Below are 8,928 nucleotides of genomic sequence, written 5' to 3'. Positions count from 1 at the left end.
AACTCTCCACCACCACTGGAGAGCTGAAGTCAGAAGTGGACTGAGGGAATAAGGTAACAATAGTGTCTGCTGCAGGTACCCACCACATGCCAGGCAGAGGGCTAGGTGCTAGCCATGCAACAACCCTCAGGACAAACCATTTCCTCGCTCCGATGGAATTTAACTTTCAATATGGTATAAAGAATATACCAATGTACAAATCAGCAAATAAATAATGATGGGTTTGAAAAGTACTATGAAGTAAATAAAGAAAAGAGTGTGGAGGGTGGGAAACAGAACCACTCTAGGTAAAATGATTTGATGAGATGACGTTTAAGTTGAGTCTTAAAGGATGAGAAAGAATCTATGTCTCAGTCCTTTGGGACTGCTATAACAAAAATACCATAAACTGGGTGGTTTATAAATAGCAAGCACGTATTTCCCACAGTTCTGGGGGCTTGGAAAGCTAAGATGAAGGCACTGGCGGATTCGGTTTCTAAGGGCTGGCTTCCTCAGAAGACTGCCTTCTCACTGTAACTGCACATGACAGAAGGGTCAAGGGATCTCTCTGAGGTCTCTTTTATAAGGGCACTAATCACATTCATCTCCCAAAGTCCCTAATACTATCACCTTCAGGGTTATGATATGAACATATGAATTTGGGGAGAGCTTTCCAAGCAGTGAATGGCATATACAAAAGCCCATGTCAGTAAAACTGACAAATTCTAGAAACTCTAGGAGTGAAATATGGTGAAGGTGATGTTATGAGTGAGGTGGAGATGAGCAAGGCAATCACAGTTTCATGAACAGAAATTTCAAAATATTAGAATAAACGTAAATTGAAACTGTATGTGAGATAGAATTTTTCAAACAGTGGATTGGCAAAGATCCCCAGGTTTGTAATGATTCCACTGGGAAAAATATGGGGAAACCCACACTCCTATACATTATTGTGGGTGTGTCTGTACAATGTCTAAGGAGCAATTTAGCCATATGTATCTAATATTTAAGAGAAAAAAGGGAGAGGGGACATATTCTTTACCATAGAAATTTTAAGAATTTTTCCTATACATATACCCACACATGCACATAAAAATAGTCCTCTAGGATCCTATAGCATTATTCATGAGAGCAAGCATCTGGAACAAGGGACCATATGAGCTAACTGCTGTAGAAACAACCAAGTCTCAGCAGTTTGACCTGAAGAAGGAGGGCGGCGCCCAACCAGGTGGTCACGGTGAGGACATGCCCCGTACCCAGTCCTGGTCTATGTATGTTGTCTCTACATCCTGTCTGGTTAGCATGGACTGACTCTCAAAGGCGCCACCATCTTGACCACAGACTTAGGAACACCGTGGTCTTCAGAAACCCACTAATGCCCCTCCCAGGGTCTTCCCCTCCCCCGCCCCACACCACCTCGAGGTTGGATGGGTTTCGGAACCAGCGCCAGAAGAGGCACACGCACAGCTCATCGGCAGCCCAGCCACAAGGGAAGCTCAAGAGGCGGCGCCAGCGCTGGGTAGAGCAAAAGGGGACTGAGTGAGCAGACATCCGGCAGAGCCTACCACCATGATCCCTAAGTAAACCGGGAGCCTGCGTGGATGACTAACCCGTAGGAGCCGGCAGCCAACAGCGGCAGCTTCCAGGTAGAGTTAGGAAAATGTGGGTCAACAACAAGAGAGATTCATTGCGCTGCCTATTCTGTTGTAGGTGCATTTTCTGTCACGTAATACCTTAAAAAAAGAGGGGGGGAGCTTTAGGTGTGGAGGGACCCCAGGTAAATTCAAAACTGCCTCAGGTTGGTCAAGGTCAAGGTTGTGAGGTTGTGGCGGTAACTCCTCGGCCAGCACCCCAGCCTGCCCTGCCGCGCAAAGGAACCCCTTAGAGCTGGGACGGGAGCCGAATCTGGCCGGCGAGGGCCGCACCGGGGCGCTGGAAGCCAAACAGGCCGAGACTCGGGTGACGGACGACACCAGCCGAACCTGGCCCGAACGGAACCACAAGACCTCCACAGCCAGGAAACACGGCCGCGCCTGCGCAGCGGAACCCGCCCCGCCCCGCCCGTACACCGCGCCTGCGCGCTGGGCCCCCAACGGCCCGCTCCGCCCGGCCTGTGACACGACGTGCACGTGGGCGGGGCTCTAGCTCCCGGGATCTGCCGGCTCGCGGCCTGTGGGCGGAGGCCCTGGTAACGCCGCCGGCAGCGAGGGCTGCGAAGCTTCCTCGGTCGCCCGCGCGCTCCCGGGAAAAGGAACCTCCCTCCGTGGTAGGGCAGAGGGGACCCTGCAGAGTAAGGGCGGGCGGGGGGCGCGTGTGGGGCTGGTGGCGTCCGCCGGGCCCGGGTAGTTGCACGTGGGCAGCCCGGCGTGCTGGAGGAAGGGGCCCGGGGGGAGGAGGGTCGGGGCCTCGGGGGTCCAGACCCACACACCTGTCAGCTGCTTGGTCTCCAGCGGCGGCTCCTGCAGGCGGACTCAGGGTCATTCTCACGCGGGTCTTCCCTCTTGCTGCCTTCCTGTGTCCTGGCTCCGTTAGTCTTCCCGGAGCTCTGGACTCCGCTGACCCGTGAGGGGAGCGATCCGTGTTCTGGAAACTGGGTGGGCCAGACAGCAAGGGTCTCTACCCCCAGGAAGCCTGGAGCTGCTGCACTCATTCATTCAGCGTTTGCTGACCCGCTCCCCAGTGCTGTGCCAGGTGCAGGAGATCCAGTAGGGACAGGACTGGCAAGGCCCCTTCCGTCCTGGGCCTCACAGCCCAGTAGGGAAGCTCAGGTAAACAGGCCAGACCGTGCCATTCTGACAGTACTGCAGATGTGAGGACAATAAAGTCCGACATTGCTGTGGTGACCAGAGGAAGAGCTCAAGGTGGTTCTGCCTGAGCTGAGGCATGAGCCAGCGGTGCTCCAGGCTACGAGAGAGAGACCCTAAGGTGGATAGAGCTGGACACCGGGCTCGACGACTCCCTTCAGTGGAAAGCCTTGAAGAGTCAGGAGAGTAAAAGAGAAGGGAGAGATGGGCAGGGGACCATGGAAGGAAGGTTGGTGGTTATCTTAAGTTCAGCTAGGAACCATAGAATGGTCTTAAGGGTTGGGGGAAAGCCTGAATTGTTTTTTTTTTATTATGATGAGCATAGTTCTCCATATCCCAGGTGTCCGTCCAAAAGAATCAGTCACCCGGAAGTGCCTGGGTAGCTCTGTTTGTCCCTCCATACACGTGTATTCCAGGACCATGCATACCAAGCCATACATCGTGCATCCTTCAGGATTCTGTGGAGGTCCTAGCCCATAGCCCACCCACCACCACCACCACCACCACCCACCACCCCCAGTGAAGGAATCTGAAACTCTAGGAGGGAGGATCCTTGGGGATAGGTGGATAGCAGCTATGATTACAAGGGCTTTCTGACCCACTGTACAAGAGCCATGATGGATGGGGGATTAGGTTTTTTCTGGGGGAGGTTCTCCTGTCGGTGTTACCAATACATTAACAAGGTTCATGGTGCGGGGGCAGGGGAGCATAGTAGTTTAAATCCAGAAATTGTTTTCTGTACCCCTTATTCCTTCCCTCGTAAGCATCAGTTGGCTAATATGATGTGTGTCTCTCTCCCTTGTGGAACCTAATATGGAAAACCAGAGAGGTGGACAACCATGTAAAGAGATCTGGAAGGTCTTCCCCACCCACTGTGTCTTGTGAAAAGGAAACAACCGGTGGTGTTAACAGGGCTGACTCATGTATGTATACTTTTTTTCAGAGAAGGAGAGAAAAGTCAACTTAAACCTCCAGGAGAATAAGTAGTGGTTTGTTAATGTTTAATTTTGGATAGGTTTTTAGCATATGTGGCAATCATTTGCACACATGGCTCCTTTGTGTACTTTAACTGAAAACCTTGAAGAAACTGGCTAACAGATTGTGTGGCCACTGATCCAAATCAGATAAATCTTGTATTTCCAAGAGCTCACCTGTCTTCCCTAGCTCCTAGAAAGCTAGCTGAGGGATGGGGCAGGCACCTGCCTCCGGCACCACTGCTCCACACCCAAATTCTCTCTGACCTCGACTTCCACCTGACAGAGGGTAGTCCCCAAAAGGAACCAGGTGGGAGCAAGGTTTGCTGAGCCAAACCTCTGTCGGCCTTTGCGCATCTTACATCTGCCCCACCCTACTCCCAACCTACTCCTTATTCCCCACCTGGTTTACCTGCCTTATAGCCTTGTTCTAGACTCTCTCTCTCCTTTAAAGGACAAAACTAAAGCAGAGTCATTTTCTTGAGTGGACCTCTAGGGAGGACCTGATAGACACATTTGCCCTGTGGTGTTAGTGGTGCCCATGGAAATGCGATTTGCTCCTCTGGAAATTGTCTTATAGTATTTAGTATTACTGAACACCTTAACCCAATGGAGTGAAACTGGCTTTTAGGTTTGGGCCTCCAGAACATGGAGATGCCTGTGGGCCAGGCTGTTCCTGGCTCTTTCCACCCTTAAATGTTATTTTCTGTTTGGACTCTGTTTATGTCATGCTGAGCTTCTTGGTGTGTAACTGTAATGATTATATGCATGTAATTTCATGTGAGTATTTTTTGGTTGTCTAGAGTCTTAACATTGATAGCGAAAGTGAAATGATGGAGCACATTTGATTTGGAGACAGAAGTCATAAAGTCTTGTCTGTGCCTCGCCATATGCCAGCTGTGTGATTCCAGGCAAATCTGCCTCCAAATATTCCCTGGCCCTTGGCACTGTTACATGGAAATAAGTTGTCTCTTGTGTGGTATACGTGCCGGCCTTGTGGGTCTCTGGTAACAGGGTATAGCATATGTAAAGGGTATTTTTTAGTGGGTAGACAAGTTTAATAAAGAGCAACCTTTGCGTCAAAATTTGTTATTAATTTTGATCACATAGGTCGTGGTTCTTAGACTAATATAGGACATGATAAAAGTTGATTATGAAAGGGTCTTATACCTGTGCTGCACTGGCCCACTGGTCAAGAGGGGCAGGAGAGCAAGCAAAAAAAAAAAAAAAAGAAGGATGTTAGTATTACTTTTGTGTCCTTATTATTCATCCTTAGATAGCTGTTTTAGAACATTGTCTATAAATACTTTTTGTTTAATGATCTCTTAGCAATGGAAAACTCTGGGTTATAGGAACCTAACAAAAGGAGGCCTGTGAGAAGGCTAGTTGTAGGATGAGCGCTAGCTGTCTGGGGACGGGCATTCCCCAGGTCACACCTCAGCCTCTGCTCATTCCTCGGTCTTCTCTCTGTCATTGATGTCTTCACTCCTGATCTTAGCTAACATCTTCTTAATGCAAATCATTTCTCAGGTCCCAACCCCAAACCTGCTATCTCACAAGGGTCAGTTCCATTTCTGACTGGTGTCCTGCTGTCATTTCAAACTTGGCATGTTGCAAACCTGGTCACTATTGTCTGCTGCCCAAATAGCCCCTTCCCAAATGGCCTACTTCTGTTGGTGGCCATCATCTGGGTCCTGAAGCATTGTTGATGGCTCCATCAGCTAGCCTCTCAGCTAGCCTCCTTCACCAGCAAGTATTGACTGAGTGGCTGCTGGGCTCTGGCCTTGTGTCGGGGTTGGAAGACCCAGGATGAGTGTGCTGGACCCTGTTTCTAGAGAGGCACTCTATCCAGAGGGAAGAAAGGCACAAATGAATAGCTCCACAGAGTGCTTACTTACGGAGTGGAAGTGTGCCAGTTTCACCGAAGAGCCCAAGAGAGAAGCCTGCAGCTGCCAAGGTTCAGAGTGGCAGTAAGCATCTTGGGTAGATTTTGTAGGGGTATGGAGAAAGGACCAATGGAACAAGATCTTAAAACAAAAAAACGCTTAAGGCCGAAAGAATCTCAATAAGGCATGACCTGCTGCTGTTGTTGAGAGAGTGAGGCAGGACTGAAACTTTAAAACATTTGATGCAATGAGTAGGCCCAGCCCTCTTCCTTCTCCCCCCACCACTACCTTTAGACCTGTGCCCACAGCACTCTTTTATGTTACCTGCCTGGTCTCAGAGCCATTAAAGGATTTTTTTTCTTGTGATAAAATATATATAACATAAAATTTACCATTTCAACAGTATTAAGTATACGATTAGTAGCATTCATTACATTCACATTCTGTGCACATCACAGCCATCCATCTCCAGAACTTTTCATCTTCCCAAACTGAATCTCTACACTCGTTAAACAGTAGCTACTCATTCCCTGCCTTACCCCACCCGCGGGAAGCACTATTCTACTCTCTGTCTCTCTGAATTTGACTAGGTAATTCATATAAGTGGAATGTTAGTTTGGTTTTGACTGACTTATTTCATTTCGCATAGTGTCTTCAAGGTTCATCCGTGTTGTAGCATGTGTCAGAGTTTCCTTCCTTTTTAAGGCTGAATAATAATCCATTGTGTACATACACCACATTTACCCATTCATCTGTCAGTGGATTTTTGGGCTGTTTCCATCTCTTGGCTATTTTGAATAATGTGGCAGTGAACGTAGGTATGCAAGTTATCTCTCAAGACCCTGATTTCGGGGCGCCTGGGTGGCACAGCGGTTAAGCGTCTGCCTTCAGCTCAGGGCGTGATCCCGGCGTTATGGGATCGAGCCCCACATCAGGCTCCTCCGCTATGAGCCTGCTTCTTCATCTCCCACTCCCCCTGCTGTGTTCCCTCTCTTGCTGGCTGTCTGTATCTCTGTTGAATAAATAAATAAAATCTTAAAAAAAAAAAAAGACCCTGATTTCAATTCTTTTTCTGATATATACCCAGAAATAAGATGTTGGATCAATATGGTGATTCTATTTTTAGTTTTTGAGGAACTTCCGTACTGTTCTCCATCATGGTTCAACCATTTTATAATCCCACAGAGGGGGATGCCTAGGTGACGTAGTCGGTTAAGCATCTGCCTTGGGCTCAGGTCATGATTCCAGGGTCCTGGGATTGAGTCCTGCATTGGGCTCCTTGCTCAGCAGGAAATCTCCTTCTCCCTCTCCCTCCCCCTCTCTCCCTGCTTGTGCACACACACTTTCTTTCCTCTCTGTCAAATAAATAAAATCTTTAAAAATATATATATAATTCCACAGAGGTTCTAATTTCTCCACATCCTTTCCAACACTTGTTATTTTTTGTTGTGTGTGTATATGTGTGTGTGTGTGTGTGTGTGTGTGTGTGTGTGTAGTGGCTATCCTCATGGGTTTGAGATGATATGTCATTGTGGTTTTGTACATCTAATGATTCGTGCTGTTGATTTTCATATGCTTATTAGTCATTTGTGTATCTTTAAAGACCTGTGTATCCAGATGCTTTGCATGCATTCGTGCTATGAATTAAGTTGTTTGGGTTTTTTGTTGTCAAGTTTTAGTTCTCTATATTCCAGATATTAATCCCTAATCAGATATGATTTGCAAATATGTCCTCCCATCCTGCAGGTTGCCTCTTTTCTCTGTGGTTAGTATCCGTTGATGCATAAAGGTTTTTGTTTTTTTGTTTTTGTCATATTTGTCTTTTTGCTTTTGCTGTCCTATTTTTGCTTCTGATACTTATCCAAGAAATCATTGCCAAATTCAGTATTACAAAGCTTTTCTACTATATTTTCTTCTAGGAGTTTTATAGTTTTAGGTTTTATAGTTAGGTCTTCAATCCATTTTGGGTTAATTTCTGCATATGGTGTAAGGTAAGGATCCACTTCAGTCTTTTTTAGGTGGATATCCAGTTTTACCAGCACCATTTGTTAAAAAGATTGTCCTTTCCCCTATGAATGGTCTTGGTACCCTTATCAAAGATCATTTTACCATGTCCATGAAGGTTTACTTCTGGGATCTCTGCTCTGTTCCATTGGTCTTTGTGTCTGTCTTGATACCACTACCACAGGTTGTTTATTACTGTGGCTTTATAGTATGTTTTGAAATCAGGAAGTATGAGGCTTCCAACTTTGTTCTTTTTCAGGATTGTTTGGTGATTTGGGGTACCTTGAGATTCCTTATATATTTTAGGATTTTTTTTTCTGTTTCTGCAAAAAAAAAAAAAAAAAGTCGTTTGGATTTTTATAGGGATTGCATTGAATCTGTGGACCACTATAGCTAGTATTGATACCTTTATCAAGTTTTTCCATCCAGGATAGCTTTCTATTTATTTGGCTCTTAATTTTCTTTCAGCTGTTTTGTAGTGTTCGGGGTACAAGTCTTTCACCTCCTTGGTTAACTTTATTCTTAAGTATTTTATTCTTTTTGATGCTATTGTAAACAGTTTTCTTACTTTCTTTTTCAAATTGTTCATTATAATGGATAGAAACAACTGATTTTTGTGTGTTGATATTATGTCCTGTAACGTTGTTGAATTTATTAGTTCTAACAATTATTTTCCTTTCCTGTGGAATCTTTAGGGCTTTCTACATGTAAGATCATGTAATCTATGAACAGATAATTTTACTTCTTCCTTCCCAATTTGGATGTCTTTTATTTCTTTTTCTTTCCTAATTGGTCTGGCTAGAACTTCCAATACTATGTTGAAGTGTTGAAAACAGACATCCTTTCTTGTTCCTGTCTTTAAAGTAAAAGTTTTCAGTCTTTCACCACTGAGTATGACGTTTAGCTGTTGGGTTTGCATATATGGCCTTGATTACATTGAGGTAGTTTCCTTCTATTCCTGTTTGTTGGTTGTTTTCATTATGGAAGAGTACTGGATTTTATTAAATGTTTTTTCTGCATTGATTGAGATGATCATATCAATTTTCCCCTTTTTCTGTTTTTTTTTGTTTAAAAGATTTTATTTTTACTTATTTATTTGAGAGAGTGTGTGTGTGAGCAGGGGAGGAGCAGAGGGAGAGGGACAGGCAGACTCTGTGCTGAGCACAGAGTCCAATGCAGGGCCGGATCTCACAACCCCAAGATCATGCATGACCTGAGCCGAAATCAAGAGTCAGATGCTTAACCGACTAAGCCACCCAGGCTCTCCCTCCCCCTTTATTC

The 8,928-nt window shown here is 45.8% G+C and overlaps 1 protein-coding gene across 6 annotated transcripts in view; it reads left to right on the top strand.

Annotated features, from left to right (window-relative positions):
- Nucleotides 1-2,112: 2,112 nt before the first annotated feature.
- ENTPD6 (ectonucleoside triphosphate diphosphohydrolase 6) overlaps nucleotides 2,113-8,928 on the top strand; it is a 47,763-nt gene continuing 40,947 nt past the window's right edge. For 3 of the 6 annotated variants that reach the window (XM_040620954.1, XM_040620956.1, XM_040620950.1), the window contains exon 1: nucleotides 2,113-2,245. The gene's annotated coding sequence lies outside the window, so the exon portion shown is untranslated. The remainder of the gene's footprint in view (nucleotides 2,246-8,928) is intronic. The other 3 variants (XM_040620952.1, XM_040620951.1, XM_040620953.1) reach the window with 2 other exon arrangements.

The sequence above is a fragment of the Ursus maritimus genome, unplaced genomic scaffold, assembly GCF_017311325.1.
Source record: "Ursus maritimus isolate PB19 unplaced genomic scaffold, ASM1731132v1 scaffold_38, whole genome shotgun sequence".
Taxonomy (NCBI): Eukaryota; Metazoa; Chordata; class Mammalia; order Carnivora; family Ursidae; genus Ursus; species Ursus maritimus.
The sequence above is the reverse complement of the archived record's forward strand: the minus strand, read 5'-3'. Positions and strand labels throughout refer to the sequence as shown.